Genomic DNA, 22,871 nt, shown 5'->3' on the forward strand with positions numbered 1-22,871 from the left:
TCAACAAAACAGCTTGAATCCACATAAGTTAAAAATAGCACGGCTGCATCAATGCGTTTTTATATCACTTTTGCATTTGTTACCACTATCGGGTAAGTTTAAGGTTAGGTTTTCTGTAGGGGATATTTCCAGCACGATAGAGCATTAACTTTTAGCGACAATCCCCGGACATTTGAATTCTGATAGTCGCAATACGTACCTCAAACAGTGCAATAAAAACACAAAAATACGTGCCTGTACCAATGTAATAAAAACGTGCCTCGGTCACATATTGACCGTTTGTTTTAGTGCCACTCAGAAATGTATATAGAGGCACGTAATTTCATGAGTCTGGGTTGTCCAAAAAAGACCCCACTATTCTTCAGAATATCTTCTTTTGTGTTCTGCAGTTTAATGAAAACCATACAGATTTGGAACAACATGAAGGTGAGTGAAGGATTTTTGGGTGAACTGTCCCTTTAAGACGAACCAGCTCAAAACAGATGACTGTAAAAGCCAAAACTAAACTTCACTGAGCAGAGTTAGGCAAAAATAAATCTTAAAATGAATCTTTTTTTGTAAAGTTACCCTGGCGCATTAGTTGGTGAAACTGGCACATAATATTGTAATTATGAGATCACAGAAAGATTACGGATATGAGTAATTACAGCGTGTATGAGGCAAATATGGTTAATCAAAGTGAGCCAAGATTGTGATTTTCACACCCTTGCAGGCACCCATTTCGGCTGCAAATGAGGTAATCTTCAAATGATCTGAGTGATTGATAGAGTTTGATTTAAACTTCACAAGCTTAAATACACACACTGATGCTGCCACCCTCGCAAGCCACTTCCATAAGTGGGTTTAACCAGCAGACCAGAAAGGTGAGAGCCAAACAGATTTCCTCATTTAGTCCCACAATGCACTGTTTTTAATCAAACAGCAGGAGTTTATCACACAGTGTATTCATTCTACCTAGCTGATTCAAACTTTGGGTTGATGCTGAAAACTTCTCTTACTGCTAATAGACATAATGGCACTTGAAAACAAATGGAAAAAGAAGTTAAAAATACTCTGCTCTAAAAACATGTGTAGCACATTAACCTACTCTATCATTCCTTGTGATATTAAGGCACTGGGAGATGTCTTGGTGTTGTGTTTTGTGCGCAGCTCTCAAAGTTTGTTTGTTTTCATGAATTTTAATCAGCGCATCTGTAAAGCCCCAACCTGCTTCCACGCATATGCGCAACTGCATCCGCCTCATAAGGCAGACAGCTGCCGACTGCTAACACTGCAAAACAATCTCCCCATCCACAGCCATTATACCACCGCCTGGCTCTTCATCTCCTCTCATCTCAATTGTTTAGCAGCAATAAAGTGACGGAAAACTAAAAACCATCTGCATTTGGCTCTCGTAATTTACGTCTGCTTGAGATTTATTCCATTGTTTTACACGTAACCCGTTCCGGGACGGATGCCGCAAGCAATCAGCAGCATACAGGCGTCACGATCACATACAGCGCATGCATCGCTCTTCTGACACAATGAATGTTCTGCGCTTGACATCTGCCTTGTACACCAGCAAAAGGCAAGCGTGGCCATCTTGCATCACGCTTGACCTCACATGATCAGTGGAAGGATCGAGGACAGAGGGTTCCGATTATTCAGCAACAGTGGGGTTCTGTATACCGAGGGCCATGTAGCACAGAACACGCGAGCGCCACACGCTGAGCCACCCAGCTGCGCTCAGATCTGTAATTGGGTTAGAGGGATACAGCGTTCGCTGCTGCCTGCCTGACAGTGGCTTGAAAGGGAATAGAAGAGTTGTAGACACTCTGGGATCTGTGTAGCTTAAATGAACCGTGGTCCAACGAGGAGATGGCACTGAAACAGAAAACTCCGTTGAGCCATATTTGCTCTAGTTTCACACAAAGACAACAATCCCTGCTCCAGAAGCTAGTACAGTTAGCCCGCTAATGAGCGTCGCCAGCGCAGTCACGTACTGTACAGTAGGCCGGCGTACCAGCTCACGACCGGTAGATGGATGATCGCTCCATCACGGCACCCTGATGGGACCAAAAAGGCCAAGCGCTATCTATGGTAGCGGCTGTGTGAAACATCTTTAACGCCATCTCGCAACTGGGTTTGGCAAAAAGTGCTATCATTAAAGCTACAGCATAGCAGTAAGTGCACACATGACATGTTTTGGCCTGAGAGACATTGTGGCTTGCCGTCAGGAGAAGCGCTCACCCACTGAGCATCCGCTCACATTACACAGCCAGAAGTAAATATTCTCTGGACGATAGTATCAGCCGTGGCTGGCCGTAAAGACTGCAGGTGTACTCACTCCACTCAGGCCTTATCTCCGTAGAGCAGAAGGGCAGTTAGAAGGATTGGAGAGTGTCGCAGGCGTTGTCGTGCTGCGGCTCACGCCCGCACAAAAGCCTTCTCTCTCCATTAGCCTTGACGCTAGAGATGGCCAAAACAACTTTGAGTGGATCGACCAGTGCAGCGTCTTTGAACGCTCTGATATTCAAAGGCCTCTTTCACATGGAAAACAGAATAAAGGGCCTGCGAGATGCAGGACAAAGAAGAGGACGGAGAAACAGATTCACCTAGTATAAGTGTGGAAACTCATCTATTTGATGCATATGCACTTGCGGTAATTCTTCCAAACTTTCACTAACGCTGGTGATCAAGGATTTAAAAAAAAAAAAAAAAAATCCCTTAATACATGCATAATTTCTCCAAAGGCCTGTAAAAGATGATAAGCAACTGAACAAGGTATTATACTTAATTTAAATCAAAGTAAATCCACTTTAATTAAAAACATTCATAGTAAGCTACTCAACCTTTACGTCCACTCACAACTAGCAATAATCAAGTGGCAATTAATCTGACAGTGAAGGGTATTTTCCTCTTGCGTCGTCGTCTTTGGACTCTCTCAAATGGAGCAACTCTAATTGTTGCCTAAAGTTGTTTAAAGGGAATTAAGAGTAATTGGTTTTTCTTTGTCAATTTTTAGATTAGAAAGAGCAGCGCTGGTGTAAATTTCATACTCCTTCAGTAACAGTCATGCGGATGGCGCTTCAGAGAATTAAGCAAAGTTAAATGAAATTAATATTTTAGTGTTTCATTTATAGACAATCAAGAATACGTCCATAAGCCTTATATTAGACAGATAATGAAATTAAAGATCTCATTTTAACAAGATTTCAATTCCCCAAATTACATATACAGTGTTTTATTAAAATTGCCTGCAAGACTGCTGAAGAATTTATAATCGGGTAATGACTCCTATATTTCAAACGACTTACATCGACACTGCTGATCTGTCTGAGACAAAGTGCAAAAAGAAAAAAAAAAAGGACTTTTGCAGTGTTATTATTAACAAATACTACATGTAAATAATGATGCCATCAATAAATACATCAGGATATGAAAACAAATTGAAAAATGAATAATATATTTCAGTCACACTTTCTTTTAAAGTCCAATTCTCACTACAAACCATTAAGTGAGTTTTGCCTCAAACTACTAATTTGCTGCTTTTTAGTAGTTAGTAAAGTGCTAAGTTTAGGTATTGGGTAGGATTAGGAATCTAAAATGTGGTCATATATGTGCTTTATAAGTACTAACAAATAGCCAATATGTTATGAATAGGCATGCTAATAAGCAACTTGTTAATAGTGGGAATTGTTCCCTATACTAAAATATTATTATGTATTTCTAAAGGGTTTCTACAACAACCTATTAAACAGTATTATTTTATTTTCATCAGACATACCTTTACTGCCTCCTCACAGCAACCGTTATCCTTGATTTTGTGCAAGCCTATCCTTTCAAAAAAAAATCTTTGAGTGCTATTCACACAAACTGAAAAAATAAAATGAAATGAAAATTGTATAAACCAAAAAATGTGTTCAAACTACACATTTTGCAATCCAGGGATTCCCTCTCAACTGTATGCGGTGTCTGCCTGTGCAACACAGGCCTTTATGGTTCCAAAACTGATACAAAGAGCTTAGTGTCAACTGATAGCATCAATTACGTGCTCTTTTCAAATGTGCAAACAACTCCACTGCATTGGCTAAATTTTAATCCATTCACCCTGGGTTAGTTCCTTTGACCCTGACATTCACACACGCATATAAGCATGCATGCACCCATGCACGCCACCCCGCCCTTCTCCAAAAGCCTTACTTTGTGCTTATGTGGTATAATAGCCAGCATTCAGAGCTGGGCCAGTCAGAGAGAGAGTTCTCCTGGGTAAAGTGCAGGCCTCCAGTGTGGAGCAACTGTGGGAAAGCAGCATGGTGCAGATGCACAGTTACACTAAAGCGAACAGTAGGATCCAAGGAAAACGAAGGGGGGGAGAAGGGTGAGATGAGAGGGAGAAAGAGTCGTTCATGAGTTGCATGCGCAAGAAAGCAAGAAAGAGAGAGAGGGAGTGTGTGTGAGCGGGCATGACAAAGGGAGAATAGTGAATTCACAAGGCTTTGCTAGAGGGTGGAAGCGTACAATGAGTTGATGTGAGGGGTCATCAGTCAATCGATGGGCGTGCAGGTAGACAGAGAGAGGTCAGACTAGGGTGGTCCCAATACATCTAAAATAGAGAGACAACTCCACACTGCGTGTAGAAGGTGCAAGGATGTGTGGGGGGTAGATGTGTGTGTGGAGATTGACAGTATCATCCAGAAGCTCCTTCGGCAGCTTTCATATCTCATCTCACTGTTTAGAAACTGTAGCAACACAGTGTAGCCACTGGCTACCCGACTAGCAACAAAATTAAATTTTAAATTTTATTAACCTGATGCAATTCTCTCAAAGTGGGAGACAATCTGCGTCAATGCGAAACAATGAATTATATTTTAAAAAAGAGAAAAAATGAAAAAGGAACTAATGTAGCTGCATCAACAGATTAAATATACTGTAGCGTAATATAAATGAATCATTTCTTCACTGAAATCATTATCTTAATGTGTAATTGTACCACTGTTATACTTTCAGTTTATAAGAAGTCACTTACATGTACGAATGGCCATGCTTCAGGGTGAGGATGCAGAGGCCTGTGAACAGAAATAGAGAGGAATAAAACAGCTTTAGTTTCATCACACACAGAGATGCAAAAACACACACGTGCACTGCATGCCACTGGAGGACAAGTCAGAAGAAACCGCTCTCACACCAAAGACTGAGAGAGATTTTTAATGTCTGCATTTGATTTCTCAGAAAGTGTGCTTTGAAGGCTGATGCTTAAGCTGTAACAACGGCTTTCTCTTGTATCTGAAGGACGTTGAGCACAATTCATATTCTATCAATTAAGAATATAAGAAGCTATTTCACGCAAATGTGTCATTTATATGCAAAATGTCAGCTAAAGTGCTGCTTATCATTAGTAGTCTAATTGCACATATCGGGCCTGCTTGAGGATCAAATGGCTGTGAGTGGGGCACTTATTTTTGTCAGGAGTGGCTCTTCAGCCCCATCTACTGGGCCTGGACTCCCTCTCACCCAGCCGAAAAGTGGAGAGAACCTCCTCACCTCTGGGCTGAGAGGGAAGCCTGCCAGGTGCCCTCTCTGGAGGTACAACACAAACACAGGAGAGAGGAATTACACTCAGAGCTACTGGAAACGCTGCTGTAGAATGAGTGGTTGGATCATGAAAGGAAGGGAAACTAAGGGTCAAACAATCTGACTTCAAGGTGGAATGTCAAAAGTGCCGCAGATAATCAAGGTAAATTGCTTGTGCGTGTGAAGAAAAGTTGCATGACCTTATTGAATAATGTGAAATTGAGAATTTGGGATGTCTGCATATAATATTCACTATAAGGTGACAATTCAATTTGACGATGAAGCAGATTTTTTAGAAATTCTGCACTATTTTGAATAAGTAAATAAGCCAGATGTGGGATTTAAACAAGAATGCACACATTGCAATTTCTTTTGAAATTTTATTTTTGTAGAATAAGGTAAAATTGAGAATTTTGGATGTTTGCATATTGTACTCACTATAAGGTGACAATTAATTTTGAGGATGAACCAGATCTTTAGAAATTCTGTACATATTTTGAATAAGTAAATAAGCAAGATGTGGGATTTAAACAAGAATGCACACATTGCAATTTTATTTTAAATGTAATTTTTATAGAATAAGATGAAACTAAGAATTTGGGATGTTTGTATATTGTATTCACTGCAAGGTGACAAATATTTTTGAGGATGAACCAGATTTTTAGAAATTCTGTACATATTTCAAATAAGTAAATAAGCCAGATGTGGGATTTAAACAATAATGCACACATTGCAATTTCATTTTTACAGAATGAGGTGAAATTGAGAATTTGAGACGTTTGCATATCAATTCACTATATGTTGACAATTAATTTTGATAATGAACCAGATTTTTAGAAATTCTGTACATATTTTGAATAAGTAAATAAGCCAGAGGTGGATTTAAACAAGAATGCACACATTGCAATTTCATTTGAAGTAATAATAATAATTATTGTTTATTTATCTAAACCTGGAACTAAATATTAATTAGTAGGATTTCATATAATATAAAACAAAGTTATTCTGTTTTTATGTCACTAAGAAAAATTGTGACTGATGAGTAATTTAACTGCAACAAATTGTAAATTTGTGTTAATTTGTATTGTTTATTCACAATTGTCCTTTAACTGATTTATGTAATTAATTTATATTTACTGATGAAAACCAATCAGCCAGAAATCACAATAAACTACATAATATACAGTGTACTTACAAAAATCAATTTAATTTTTTTTATAATAATATAAAGATAACTGTTGAGAGCAAGAGAGTAAGAAAAGTACTGTAAGCAAGAAAAGTAAGAAAAAAATAAAGATGAGAGATACAAGAAAGAAATGTGATTTTTAAATGAGATGAGATCTTGAATTAGTGATGTTAAAACCTACAGATATTTGTATAACGGTTTAAGGGGTCCACATGACATTCCCCACTGTTGGCTTATTAAGCATAATAGGTATAACATTGTGCATCTAAAAGAACTCACTGACCATGTTAACCCGTTTGAACGAAAGGTCAATTTTTTCAGATTCCTTTGAAGAATACAATGTTCTTTGGAACACTAAAATTAATGCACAATTTTCAATTCAGTGTGCGCCTCAAAATGTTATGCTGGGAATACATTTAAAATTGTATATTAAAAATGCTAAAGAGAACTATTTTCACTAGTAGAACTAGTCCACACAATCACTGTTCAAACAGGAGACATTTCCATTTTTCTACAAAGCGAAAGCAATATGAGGACACTGTGAAGCATTAGATATGAACTGACGATAACTGAAATAATAAGTGTGCCAGAGCAAATCAAAAGACTAAACAGCGAGTTCCTGGCTGCAGAACATCTAAAAGAAAACGAAAGACTGTCATCTGTTCTCTTGCGTACAGTGCCACCATGATGACGGCAAAAAGTTCTCTAATAGCAAATGTTCTTCTTATTGGAGTTTTAACTGCTTTTGTGACAGAAAACAGTGAGACAAAAATGAATTAGGTCTCAGTGGGGACGCAGCAGGGAAGCAAGAAGCCAGCCAGCCGTGAGAACCTCAGGTGAAGGTTAAGCAATGTCTCAGACACAGCGGAGCAGGTGAGCGAAAGAGAAAGAGAGTGCTGATGAGGAGAGAGGTGACAGGAAGGGGGGAAGGGGGGAGTTCTTCGGCGAGGTGAAGGACTATCTCCAGAGATATCCAGCACAGGGAGCAGGTTGACAGCTCGAGCTGGACTGTTAAGGGACCGGCGAGGCGCCAGGAACTCCACTCAGAATTCAGTGGAGACCAAAGCTGCCCTAACTCAAACAGACCCCTTTCCGAAGCTTCTTCATGCCTTGCTTGGCACATAACCCACACTGGAGGCTTCCTTAGTTTTGAGGACCCACCAGGGGGAGGAGTGAATCACCCCTCCCGCCAGAGCTCTCACTCAAACTTTGGGTTAACAACGAGGACTCGGCCCATCCACCTCATCCGTGGATCAGGCTGTAGGGAGCTGGCTCAGCCAAGGCTCAGAGCTGTAGGTGAGTGACCGAAGGCCCAGAGGAAGCAGAGCTCAGTTCCAACCCAATGGGTAGATAACAAACAGAGGAACCACTGCCGGGAAAAGTAGCCGGGCTACTCTTAACTTTCAAGATAGAAACTTATTTTGGCGACAGTGGTATGCCAATTATAGGAGCAGAATACAGGGCCGGCTGAGTCCTTGTGAAAAGAAGAATACCTGAGGTTCTCCAAGAGAATCTGTGCTTGGTAATGGTTAACAATACACTGACAAATGTAACTTTTTCAACAGAGAGCAGTCGTAAACTGGACTGAGCTGTGCATAAATGGCTTGAGACCTACCAGTATTACAGACCAAGCCCTGTAGCACTAAGAACAACCCTCAGTTTTAAAAGTTGCGAAACACATTTTTGTCTTTACAGCAACTGCAGTGAATTATGAATGGTCGGACCGCTCAGTGTCAGTTTCGTCTCAGGATAAATAGTAGTTTTAACCCTGCTGTTTTAATAGTTTTAATAGTAGTTGGGGGTAAATATTTAGGCTTTTGACACAAATTTCACCATGCAAGTACACTTTAGAGGCTTTCGATTCACAACAATTTCCAATTTCAATTTCGATTCAATACAGATTATTTTGGAGTGCTACAGCCATCTTTCACACCACATTAAACAGTGCCAAAACAATATTTATTCTTTGAATACTGTAATAAAATGGACAGAATTTGCAATCTGAGACTTTCTTTCAAATAAAAAATAGCAAAGCACAAAGCTTATTACAATTGATTGGATAGGAGGCACGCTACAATGTTCCCTTCATTAACTGAAAACAGGCTAGACTAATCGATTCTTGGGATTTAAGAATTATTGTTTCATAAAAATAAGAATCAGCAAGAATCAATTATAATCACGAATTTTGGTTTTTTTCTTTTTTTTTTTTGTTTTTACCCAGCCCTAGTAAATAGTATAGTATATATATAATTGTAATTTCCTGTAATTTAAACTGTGATCAAGGTTTGTAGTTGGCCAATATATCAAAATGATTATATATCAATATGGCTACATATTGTTATTATTATTATTATCTAAAATATAATATATAATAATAATATATAATCATATAAAATAAATATATAAAATAAAATCTAAAAATTACAAAAAAAGTCAAAAGACAATAATAAACTTTAAAAAAAATTATAACAACAGTAAAAATTACTATTGTCGTTCCAATAAAAAAAACGAGGTAAGAAAAAAGTTACTTTTATTTTTCAACTGTCTAATCACATTACTGATATTTATGGATGCCATAATTTTTTAAACGTTAACCCATCAAACTTTTATTTTGACAAGAAACCCTAGGAAATTCTTAAAGCTCCTAGTTTCTTATTACTATTAAATATGGAAAGCAATGTAAACTCAGAGCAGATGCAGAGATGGAGTTTGTACGGAGCAGAATCTACTGTGAACCGAGATGTTGGAAACACTGATGGATTATAAGCTCATGTGTGAGAACACAGTGTCGTGCTTCACTCTGAAAAACACAGCACATATGTTTATTTAATTAAATCACAGCCTTTTGTGATTTGATAATCCCAGTATGTCATATCATGATTTCAGTTTTATTTTGATTAATTGTACTTAATTAGCTTGCAATGGGAGTATTTTATTATAAATATATGGTCGGTGACATTAATTTGCTATGAAAAGTGTTTGTGTGTGTGTGTGTGTGTGTTAGAGAGAGAGATTCTGGATTTAAACTAAAAAAATAAAAATCTCTGTTGAATTTCCTAGCAAAATTGTCATTACCATGATCTGAAATTACTCATACTGTGATACAAGATTTTGGTTATACCGCCTACCCCTAAAAACAGCAGAAGTATAATTAGCTATGATTAACAACAACAAAAAAACTGTACATTTTGCCAGTCGCACTTCATTTGTTATCTTCATACAATCAATTATATAAACTCATCAAATTATAAAGAGTTTCCAGAATGGTTCGAGAGGTCTCTGAACTCCCTCGCACTGACGGGAAGCCTTCAGTTTAGTTTCAGAACAACAAACTCGGCTGAAGAGCTTGTGGGTGTGTGATTCAGCTGCAGAATTATTGCACACCTGCCCATGATTGACACCCCCCGCATCGCCCCAGATTGGCAGAGTAATTAATGTCAGATTGCAGACTCTTTTGTGCCACTTTTCTCATCCAGAATCAAATACCCCCACAAAGTTTAACCTTTTCTTTGCCTCTAGGAAAGAGATGTTTATGAATTTGGACGCCCTTTTCTCTAATTACAGCCAGCAATGCAGTAACAAAGAACTGCACAAAGAAACGAGTACTGAGAGGCCAATGCAAAGCGCTAAATAAAACCATTTTGTCTTTTTGCCAAAATCTATAGAAGGTTCATGTACTCGCTAGGCCGATAACATCAGTAAAACGATTTCAGTGTAGGGTAATAAAATGGGCTGTCACAACGCTGTGCTGTAATGATGGCTAGACCCTAGCCGTGTTCTGTCTGACAATGCACCAGATGAGAAGGATGATGTGCGGACACACGTTCTTTCTTGTTCTTGATTACCCTTGAGATAACTGGCCGCTGTGTAAGGATGTGATGAGCCCATCCTGTGGGAGTCGTGTTTGTTCTAGGCTCTATCTGCTCAGTGTAATCAGTGTTTAAGGGACTTCTGCTGTCTGTGTCCACAGAGTAGCAGGATACCGTGAACCTGACTCGAATTACGATGCTTCAAACTTAACTCAATTTATTGTTCAGTGCGTGATTGAATTTACATTATACTTTATTTGGCTTAACAAGGAAAGTAGCCAATAATCAACTACCTGCTTATAAACCACACAGCCCCAAACTGTTCAGTAAAATCAACCAGTATTTAGCTGGCAGTCAAATGCCAGCTAAAAAAAAGGTACCCCTTTAAAATATAGCATTAGTTAACAATGACAGATAGTAAGAACTAACAATGCAAAATACTTCTAAAGCACTTTTTAATCTTGGTTTATATTAATTTCAACATTTACAAATTTAGTTTTTCATTAAAAGCTAAGTGTCACGTACGGGTCAGAGAAATGAGGTCAGGGTCCAAAATGCAGGGAGGGAAATTTTAATAACACAAAACACAAATAAACATAAACCCAAAGGCCAACACGGCACAACACGACTAGAATCAAAACAGAGGAACACACACAAAGACAATGCAGCCAGAATGAGTAGTGGGAAATGAGAGTTCTTATAAACCAGATAATTGTGAACAGGTGAGAGCTTAGATGAGTGCTAATGACCAGACAGGTGTACAATCAGGGAAGTGCAGTGCAGGGAAGGGAAAACAGCGACCTCAGGTGGCTGAGGGAAGCCCCACAGCCCAGATCATGACAGTACCCCCTCTCAAGGGAACGGCTTCCAGACGTTCCCAAAAAAAAAAAAAAAAAAAAAAAAAAAAAAATCTGGAGGGAGGAGGAACGGTGGAAGGTGCATCAGGGGGAGGGATGGCGGGCCAGGCCCGTGCAGCGGAGGAACGTCAGTGGACACTGCCGCCAGGGGAACGTGAGCTGGCCTCGCCACCAGTGGAACGTCCGCGGTCACCGCCGCTTCCAGAACAACAAGCGCGGTCACCGCCGCGTCTGGAACAGAGATAGCGGTCACCGCCGCGTCCGGAACGGGGATAGCGGTCACCGCCGCGTCCGGAACGGGATAGCGGTCACCGCCGCGTCCGGAACGGGGATAGCGGTCACCGCCGCGTCCGGAACGGGATAGCGGTCACCGCCGCGTCCGGAACGGGATAGCGGTCACCGCCGCGTCCGGACAGGAGATAGCGGTCACCGCCGCGTCCGGAAGGAGAGAGCGGTCACCGCCGCGTCAGGAACAACAAGCGCGGTCACCGGCGCTTCCGGAACAAGATAGCGGCGGTCGCCGCCGCGTCCGGAACAGAGATAGCGGTCGCCGCCGCGTCCGGAACAGAGAGAGCGGTCGCCGCCGCGTCCGGACACAGAGATAGCGGTCGCCGCCGCGTCAGGAACAGAGAGAGCGGTCGCCGCCGCGCGTCCGGACAGGAGATAGCGGCGGCCGCCGCCGCGTCAGGAACAGAGAGAGCGGTCGCCGCCGCGTCCGGACAGGAGATAGCGGTCGCCGCCGCGTCAGGAACAGAGAGAGCGGTCACCGCCGCGTCAGGAACGGAGAGAGCGGTCACCGCCGCGTCCGGAACGGGATAGCGGTCACCGCCGCGTCCGGAACAGAGAGAGGGGTCACCGCCGCGTCCGGAACAGAGAGGGCGGTCGCCGCCACGTCCGGACAGGAGATAGCGGTCGCCGCCGCGTCAGGAACAGAGAGCGCGGTCACCGCCGCTTCCAGAACAACAAGCGCGGTCACCGGCGCGTCCGGACAGGAGATAGCGGTCGCCGCCGCGTCAGGAACAGAGAGAGCGGTCGCCGCCGCGTCCGGACAGGAGATAGCGGTCGCCGCCGCGTCAGGAACAGAGAGAGCGGTCGCCGCCGCGTCCGGACAGGAGATAGCGGTCGCCGCCGCGTCAGGAACAGAGAGGCGGTCACCGCCGCGTCAGGAACGGAGAGAGCGGTCGCCGCCGCATCAGGAACAGAGAGAGCGGTCGCCGCCGCGTCAGGAACGGAGATAGCGGTCGCCGCCGCCTGCCCGCGGAAGAGCGTCTCCGCCCCCGCCAGAAAGCAGGGCCGCATCTGCGCAGCCTCTGCCCTACAGGTGTCCATCCCCGCCAGACAGGCATAGATGAACTCGAAACGAGCGGCCGACGCCGCCTCGAAGGACATCCCCGCCGTTTCGGGAACAGAGCGGGTGGTCGCCGCCTCCCTAAAAAAAAAATTCCTCCCCGCTGGGCCCATCGGTGCTGGCTGCATTCTGTCCCGGGCAAAAGGAGGTCTGGGTCCAAATGCAGGGAAGGGATTTTAATTAAACAAAACACAAATGAACATAAACCAAAGGCCAACACGGCACAACACAACTGGACTCTAAGATCAAAAAATAAACAGAACAGAAACACACTCGAAGACAATGCAGCCAGAATGAGTAGTGGGAAATGAGAGTTCTTATAGACCAGGTAATTGTGAACAGGTGAGAGCTTAGATGAGTGCTAATGACAAGACAGGTGTACAATCAGGGAAGTGCAGTGCAGGGAAACCAGCGACCTCAGGTGGCTGAGGGAAGCCCCACAGCCCAGATCATGACACTAAGGTTGCATCTGTTAATATTATTTAATGGACCTGAGTTAACAGGAACTAACCATGAAAAGCTATATTTTTATCAACTAAACTTAAACATTCATATGCAATAAATAACACCAACTAATGGGACTTTACTGTAAAGTGGTACCGCATAAAGACAGATGAAGTCAGATGACAGAGGCGATTTTTCTATTATAAATCACAATTAATCAGACCTAACATTAAAAAGGTTATCATAAATATAATGTTTGCACTGAATCTAAAAATTAATGTTGAAACAACAAAGACAGTATATATTAAAGGGATAGTTCAGCCAAAAATGAAAATTAGCCCATTTATTCATTCACTCTCTAGGCATCCCAGATGTATATGACTTTTTTTCAGACGAATCCAATCGGAGGTATATTAAAAATGATCTTCGAACTTCCATACTTAAGAATGGCAATAGGTGGGTGTTTTACTTCATCAGTCCAAAACCAATCCATTGAAGTGCATTCATCCATAATAAAAAGTGCTCCACGCTGCTCCAGGTGGTGAATAAAGGCCTCCTGTAGTGAATCGATGTGTTTTTGTAAAAAAAAAATTGAAAAAATCCATATTTAAAACGTATTAATCACTTCAATCTAGCTTGTGCCAACTGGTCGCACACAGAAGCAGCTCCGGGCGAATGATGTAGGACGTTGAGTTGCATATGCGTCTTTGAGTCTCGTGAAAACCAATGTTTATTTACAGGAACGGAAGCAAAGTTTTCTTACTTTAGCAAAGGAAAACCAGTCTCCTCTTAGTTTATATCAAATTCCTCTGTCATTTTTCTTTACAAATTCTTCTTTTGAACTTCTAGTTCATGACCGTTGTTTTGGTTTGGTTTGGTCATTTCTGAGTGGCGCATGTGAAACACTGACGTCCTACGTCATCCGCTCAGAGGAGCTTCCATGTGCGACCAGCTGGCGCAAGCTAGATTCAAGTGACTATTACATTTTAGATATGGATATTTTTTTTTTTACAAAAACACATCAATTCACTACAGGAGGCTTTTATTTACCCCCAGGAGCCATGTGAGGCACTTTTTATTATGGATGGATGCATTTTATTGGACTTGTTTTGGACTGATCAAGAGAAACATCCCGCTTTTTGCCATTCTAAAGCTTGGAAGTGTCAGGATAATTTTTAATATAACTCCGATCGGATTCGTCTGAAAGAAAGAAAGTCATATACACCTAGGATGCCTGGAGGGTGACTAAATAATGGGCTAATTTTCATTTTTGGGTGAACTATCCCTTTAAATAGCTATTTACACGAAGTGAAAATAGCGATGGATTCTATTTAAACGAAGTGAAAATAGTATTTTTTTTTCCCCCAATAATCTTTGGTATTGTAGTACATTATAAAACAGTGTGCAACAATAACGTATTGAGTGTAAATTATCATTTTTATTAAAATTATTAAATGGATGCTGCCTTACTGGGACAATAAAGCCCTCCCTACACTTACCCCTAACTAATAAACACCCGTAAAGGAACTTTATTTTCTACTACATTGTATGAATGAATAAATGAATAAATGAATGAATTCAGCAAGAGGCAGATTCAAACTTAGGTCGATCATGTCAAAAAGCCACTGCTATGCGCTTTACCACTTATACCACTGGAGCCATTGTTTAGTTGGCATCCTTTGTAATGTTGTCTAGTCCAACCACACATCAGTGGGCGGAGTTAGTGTAAATAGCCTCTGCCAACAAGGCGGGCTATTTGCATTTAGTGTAATAGCATCTTTAAGTACTTATTAGTACTAATCAAGGTAAATATCACTGATAACAATAATGCTACTGATGGCTTTGCATTTTTTGAAATATTAGGGCTTGCAAAAGAATAGCACTCAAGTTTTAGTTAATCTTAAAAAAATATGCAGTCACTCTTTATTTTAAGGTCCAAATCTCACTAGGACTTTTGCCTTAATAAACTCCTACTCTGTTACTTTAATAAAAATGAGTAAGGTAGTTGTTAAGTTTAGGAATGGGGTATGATTAAGGGGTCTAAAATATGGTCATGCAGAATAAGGCGTTAACACATGCTTATAATTATTAATAAAACAGCCAAGATGCTAGTAATACACATGCTAATAAGCAACTACTTCATGGCAAGAACTGGTCCTTAAAATAGTGTTACCAACCATTTTTCTGTCTGCACATATCTCAGGCTAAAGTTATCTACAGAACAAAACTTGAATCTGTACTTCAAGAATGAATAAGTTGATTCAGGGTTAAGTGTTTAGAACAATTCCTAAATCAGAATGTGTGAGGAATATCAATACAGTGCCAGCTTGCAAGCAGTAATTAATTCACAGATCAATTCGACATGAACGTGTAGCTGCATTTGAACTGAATAAAACATCCCTGAAATGTATTGCAGGGAAACACCTGAAGCGGCTGAAATAAACTGAGTTTGATTTTAAAAAGCTGCAGATGTATTACTGAGTAAATCTTTTAGTTGTGCCTCCAAATGAAGAACAATCTGTTTAGACCAGATGCCAGTCTGGATGCCATCCATAGAGCGTCGGGGGCACAGAGGTCCACATACTGCACGCGTCTGCAGATTACGAATGTTTTCTGAATCATTCTCTAAACAGCCAGCATGCTAACTCAACAAAACCTTCAGACTCATAGGCCCACACCAAAGCAAACCTCAAAGACGTTTTCTTCCGAAAGCTTAAATCTCTGCGTAACAAACACAATCGCTAATCCTCCAGCACTTACGACTCCACACCGCACTGTCTTTATAGAAAATACTTCATACATTATTAATATACAGAGAAGTGTGTACTAATAACCTGGGCTCCACAGATGACGGAATTAAGCGGCACTGAAAAGCGGTGTCTCTGCTAAACCGGACGATGAATATTTCATCGTGGAGGACTGGGCGGAGAGAAGAGGTTGTGATTTATGACACAAATGTGGATAACACAAACAAACTAATACAAATACACTCCATCGCCTTACGTGTGGACCTCAGCGCTGTCAAAAAAGCTAACAGCTTGAGGGTGGTTCTGTTTACTCGCACATCTGAATGTGTTTTACATGAAGATCAGAGTCATCATATGCTACATCTGGGTGATGAAGGAGCATTATCTATTCTACACTGCTGTCTAGCTCCATCTAGGCTGTGGTTCCTTCACATCAAACTGCTCTAATGGCAGCCTGTGATGCTGGAAGTAAGATAAGGGAGATAAATACACCTCAGCAAGACTGGAAAGGGTGCACCCGCAAGCCCCACGTACATGCAGACGCACATTTTATCTTGCATCTCCTACCTCACTCCCTTTCTTCCACACACACACAATTTCACATACAGGAAATGAGGAGGAGGGTAAAGAATGGCCCTGGCTACCTGCGAGACAAAGGGGGTTTCTCCTGCAATTTGGCTGGTAATCAGAAAGCATCAGCTGGGTCAGGAGGCTGCATTTCTTCACCTAATGCAGAAAGCCATTCTCTCCCTTCCCTCCTGGACATAAAAGAGTCATTTACTAAACATTTATCTTTTTTAAAAAGCCATTATGCCGTGTTACCGTGCTTGATTGTTTCTTTATTGAATTTGGGCAGCCTCAAGCTTGCGTTGCGCTTCAGGTCTGGCAAAATGATCTTTTCTCTCTTTCTCGCTCTCTTTATCCAGCTCACGAGTCCATTATCAGCGATGAAATAAAAAAAGCTAGTGGCTGGCGTGTATGGCTATATGTAGTGCGTGATGGAATGGGCCATACAATAGGTTTGATCATTGCGAGAGCGCTGGAAATTACGAACATCATAGCAACGCTTGCCCATTTCTGTCTTATGATGGATTGGGAATAGAGTAAATACTGCTGTTAGCCACAGGCATCAGTGTCAAGGCCGGCCGTCTAATGGAGAACTATAGCCAATAGACGCCTACATTGGTGTTCTGTTGAGAGTGAAGATGTACAGGAAGGTACCTGGGTGTTAAACGTACATATTTTGGATGGTAAAGATAACCCGTTCAACTTTATCGCATGGGAACAGCCATTCCAGAGCGGGGGAGGAAGGTCTCTAACACCATCTATCAGCTACTTATAATGCTGTCATAACATCTTTGCGGTGGCAGTTTCGCATCAATTCACACCTCGAGGTATGTAACTCCCACGCTGAGCATGGGTCTTGTGACATCAAAGTGTGAACAGGTTTAACATTTCCGAGATTGCCCCCATCGTTTAAGTCACATTTATATCTAATTTGAGTTTTCGATATCTAAGTGTTTGGGGAATTAACAAATATAGCAACTTTTAGAACACTGGAAAGTCTTGTCGCAATTTAGTAAACGAGTCCAATCGAAGTTCATAAATCAAATCTGTCAGCGGCTTTCCATGCGTTTATTTTTAAGCGAGTGTAAAGTGCAGCATTTGGGTTGCAGCCAGACCACAAAACTGATGGAAGCAGAGCTAGAGGAAAGACAGCAACTGGAGAACACATAACACATACACTGTATGATCTGACACATGGGATTTCACAGCACAAAACCAAGAACTTAAAGAACGCACTTTTAAAATGTGGATGCGTGTTCTGAAAACTAAAAGGATAGGTTCACTTTCATAACGAAAATTTCCTATTTATTTATTCACCCCAATGTCATCCAAGATGTTCATTTAGTTCTTTCTTCAGTTGAAAAGAAGTTTTTTGAGGAAAACATTTCAGGATTTTTCTCCATATTGGACTTCAACGGTGTTGAAGGGTTGAAGGTCCAAACTGCAGCGTCAGTGCAGCTTCAAAGGTTTCTACACGACCCCAGCCAAGGAATAAAGGTCTTATCTAGCAAAACAATCAGCTATTTTCTTAAAAAAACACAAATTTATATACTTTTTAACCACAAATGTTCATCTTGCACTAGCTTGACTAGCTTGCGCATTTTGTAATCACACACACGTGACGTAGGTGGAAGTTCCAACCCAGTGTTTACAAAGCAAACGTGCAAAGAAAGACAAACACAAAAAGATAAAGATACAAAGAAAGATACAAAAAAGATAAAACAATGATTTTTTTTGAAGATTTTGAACAAGATTTTCGCGCTATCCTACCTTTTTTCAATCGAAGTACACAGGATCTAACCATGCGTGACTTTTCCAACGTGATTAAATGATGCATGAAGTCGCACATCACAGAGCTAGTGCAATACTAATAAAGTACAGCATTTTTTCTTAGTTTAAGAAAATTACAGATCGTTTCGCTAGATAAGACTCTTATTCCTCGCCTGGAATTGTGTAGAGCCCTTTAAAGTTGCATTGAAACTGCAATCTGGACCTTCAACCTGTTGGCCACCATTGAAGTCCATTACATGGAGAAAAATTCTGGAATGTTTCCCTCAAAAAAATGTATTTCTTTTCGAAGAAAGAAAGACAAACATCTTGGATTGACATGGTGGTGAGTGAATTATCAGGAAATTTTTAATCTGGAAGTGAGCTAATCCTTTAAAGTAGTCAGTTTGATTATAGAATGCAGTTGGCATTCTCATTTATAACCAAAATGGTAATGGTTTAAAAAATAGTCTAAGCTTGTTTGCCAAATAAACTATGAGACATACACTACTGTTTAAAAATTTGGTAGGTAGGATTTTTTTCTTTCTGTAATTGTGAGTAAAGTAAAATTTGTAATTGTGAAATATTATTACAATTTAAAATAACTTTATATAACTTTATTCCTGTGATGGCAAAGCCAATTTTCACCATCATTACTCCAGTCTTCAGTGTCACATGATCTTTCAGAAATCATTCTAATACGTCAGTGCCGAAAGCCTTGTGGGCAGCGTGCCGACATATAGCGCAGTTGTGCTCTGGGCGTCCCGTGTTTGAATCCCGATTCGAGAACCTTTCCCGATCCCGCCCCCCATCTTTCTTCCGCTTTACTTCCTGTCCTTTCTGATATGCCCTGTCCGTAATAAAGGCAAAATGCCACAAAAATAAATCTTAAAAAAAAAAGAGAAAAGAAATCATTCTAATATTCTGATTTGATGCTTGAGAAACATTTAATTATTATTAATGTTAAATACTTTTGTGCTGATTGCGGTGAATGACCAGTTCAAAAGAACAGCATTTATCTGAAATACATTTTTTTGCAGCATTATAAATGTCTTTACAGACACTTTTGTGTTTGACGTATTTGACCAAAAATGTATTACTAACCCCAAACATCCAAACGATAGTGTATAAAACCGAATTGCCGAATTGTTAAAAATATAGTGGCCTACCAATAGCATGACTGCTAGTACAGAGATTTTCAAACTTTAAATGTCTCAATATGTAAATCTGCACTAACTGACCACCCAAAGTGATTCCACATGCATTATGCATGTTTTCAATCTCTCTCAATCATTCAAGTCATTTTGGAGTGTCCTGCATTTGATGATCACTGAACGCTACTTTCACTGGTCTACAATTACTCTGTGATTGGGGCAAAAAGAAACACACACACACACATATACACAGAGAGAAAGAGAGAGAGGCAATCACCACAAATGCTATGGTCACATTAAGGGCTATTGAAATGCTGATTCATTCCCTTGTCTTTGGTGTTACACAGAACGTTCCATCTACACAAGGAATGTCTGTCCATAACCATGCTCAAACAATGCCCACGATGTTTTTTGAATATACAGTGGTCGGATAGCAGCTATATCTGCCGATGCCAGTCTCTCCGTGAGTACAGAAGCTCATTAGCAGCCTGCAATGAGGCTAAATGCATGCCTGTAGCTAAAAAGTGACCTCTGACTACACACACAGTGAGCACATCAGGTGGCAGAGAAAGTGTGTGTCAGGTAGGAGCTAAAAAGACAAAGATGAGAAAAAAAGAGTTTTTGTTGGGGGTATTTATACTTAGTCAGAGAGGCACATTTGCATAGGTTGCAAACCGATCTGTATATTTGCATATAATGTGAGAATAGTATGAGTTTGTATATTTGAGAGACTGTAAGCACACACACACATCGTTCTCAGCCCCTGATATTAGTCTAGCGTTCCCGGCCTCGTACACTACTGTCAGGCCAGCTGACGCTGAGGGCTGAGTGGTAATGAAGCATCTGAGAATGAATGCCTTAAGTACAATTCATAAGAAGTCTTGTGTGAGTCATGTTTTACGGGGGGTCCACGCTCAGGTGTCAGGCAGACACCGGACACTTGCTTTATGGTCTCTCCCACAGGAAAGCCAGGACACTTCGAGTCAACCCTGTCAAAGCCCGAGCTGCATCTGTGGACACCATTATCCGTGCCTTCCCCTATCCCAGGGGCACAAGCATTGAGGGCCTACTGGCTTAAATACAAGCTAGAATATGTGTGTTTTTGTGTGTGTGTGTGTGTGTGTGTGTGTATGTGTGAAAGAGCGGGAGAATTTCAAGGAGAGCAAGAGGGCGATGGAGAAGAAAGAATGCAGCAGGCATTCTTTTCATGAAGTGACAAGGATTTTTTTTCTTCAAATTCAATTTGTTAGGGGAAAAAAGAAAAAACAGCCTTGATGAAAATCACTGAAAAACCTACATCTATGCTATGTCTAATTATCATTAAAGCATAAAATTTCATGTTCTGATAGTCACTGGAAACTTAAGAGCCTATTTTACTAATGAATGTAACATAAAATTGATTCATGAAGCAGAAAAGCTAAATGCATTCCACTGGTTATTTGATCTAACTGATCTAATTCAGAAAAAAAAATGAGTGAATGAAATTGAATATTAAAACTTACTTTTTAATATTCATTTTAATTTTTAAATGTATTTATTTTATAAATCTAGTTCATGCAACATCCAGTAGCTCCATAAATAAATAAATAAACAAGACTCTGTTAAAACAGAAATTACTTTTTTTAATTATATAATTAATTTAAAACATTAATTTTTCTTATATATATATATATATATATATATATATAAGAAAATATTTTATATTTATATATAGAGAATTTTTTTTTCGCTCTAATTAACAGGTTTTTAGCCATCTTTTTAAAGAAATGGAAAAATGTGTGTTGGGTTCAGCAATTTGTGTTAATACCTCACAGAACATATCTGACCTATCACTAATTCATAATACATGACTAATAATAAAATAAATGTCATTCTAAAATAACAAATTCTAAATTTCTTGTTATTCAAGGTGCCTCAGTGACAAAGTGAGCCTGTTTTGCACCCACATAAACTGTTTATGGAGTTCCTGCAATGGGTATTTTAATTGCATTACGTATTATGATCATTCTAAATGACATCCATTATCTAATATGAATTAATTAATAGAAACGCATTGTCGGTTTGCTCTCAATAATGGCGTACTTTAGCCTCACTGATGAGGCTGAGGATAAATAAGACAAAAAGGTTGGAAAACACTGGTTTAAACAATAAAAGCCAATAAGAGAACCATGTAATAGACATTTTTCTAATAGACACTGAACCCCATCAACCTCCACACAGTGCAGAGGCTGCAACCGTGGTGTGATAAAATAACATGGCCTGATTACAAAGTTAATGATCTGTGCAGAATGAATATCCTCCCAGACAGCATGAGTTTGAGGTCAAAAAGCTCCAGTAACGACAAACATTAGCATGGGCGAAAATTCAAGAAATGTTTTAAGTCCATTTATATTCACCGAGGAACGCGTGTCCGCCGAGAACACACGCGAGATGAAGAACATCTTGAAATTCAGAGTGATTTTGTAAGGGTTGAGGTCAAAGTCAATAATACAGAATTGCTTTGTATTGTTACACACTTTTATACTGCATAAAACGTGCATCAATACGCCATATTCAAGACTATAATGGACTGCACCACAAACAAAATAATTACAGTGACAAAACAATATTGACTCGCTGCCACATTTAACACGTGCACAACAAAAAAAAGCTTGTGTTTGGCAAGGATAATTGCCATACTACATTCACTATTTGTTTTTTCCAGACCCTGTGTGAGGTTACTGATATGGTCCTAGTTCTGACCAGGCCCTGTGGTATCTGCACTGTGCCCCTCTGGCCACTAGAGGGGGTAACTGACTCTAAAGTGCCTCCTCGACACTACAAACTGTGGTCCAGACGCAACTGACACACACAGACACAATATGCTCTGGAAATTTGCATAAAACTGTGAAACAAGCATTCGTTGGATGAATGGCTTATGTTATTATGATTCCACCACCTCTGCGTCATTTAATAAATGTGTAAAAAGATGTATCTGAGCCTCAAACTTGTCAAAGTGGTTACTTAACACCTTGCGCAGCCTGCTTGTGCTGAAAAAGAGCGAGACGGTGACAGAGAAATGCAGATCAAAGGATGATTAGAGCATCATGAGAATGCTGCTTGACAGAGCTGGCTCTGCGATTAATTGAGTCAAAGCGAGACGCTTCACAGATATTTCCTGAACGATTAACCCGCTGTAAAGCAGGAGTAATGAATCTCTGGTTTGAGAGCTGGCTGCCCAGGCAGATGGGCTCCTGAGAAAAGTCTTTATGATAATTTGGGCAAGAGTTCAGTGAGAACACACGCTTCTCTCCTTGCTGCCTGATTCATTGTTTTATTACAGTGCGGGTGAGAAAACAGCTTGGAACGGAGCAGCGCTCAACAATGAGGACTGCTCAGTGGCCCAACGGCCGTGTGGGAGATATCCGGGCCAGCTGACGAAATCATCACTTGGCTACTA

The 22,871-nt window shown here is 40.5% G+C and overlaps 1 protein-coding gene across 1 annotated transcript in view; it reads right to left on the reverse strand.

The window, feature by feature from the left end:
- LOC127152700 (teneurin-3) overlaps positions 1 to 22,871 on the reverse strand; it is a 589,677-nt gene that overhangs the window by 496,474 nt on the left and 70,332 nt on the right. Inside the window, exon 2 of the mRNA XM_051093627.1 lies at positions 5,009 to 5,048. The gene's annotated coding sequence lies outside the window, so the exon portion shown is untranslated. The remainder of the gene's footprint in view (positions 1 to 5,008; positions 5,049 to 22,871) is intronic.

Source organism: Labeo rohita, chromosome 1 (assembly GCF_022985175.1).
Source record: "Labeo rohita strain BAU-BD-2019 chromosome 1, IGBB_LRoh.1.0, whole genome shotgun sequence".
Lineage (NCBI taxonomy): Eukaryota > Metazoa > Chordata > Actinopteri > Cypriniformes > Cyprinidae > Labeo > Labeo rohita.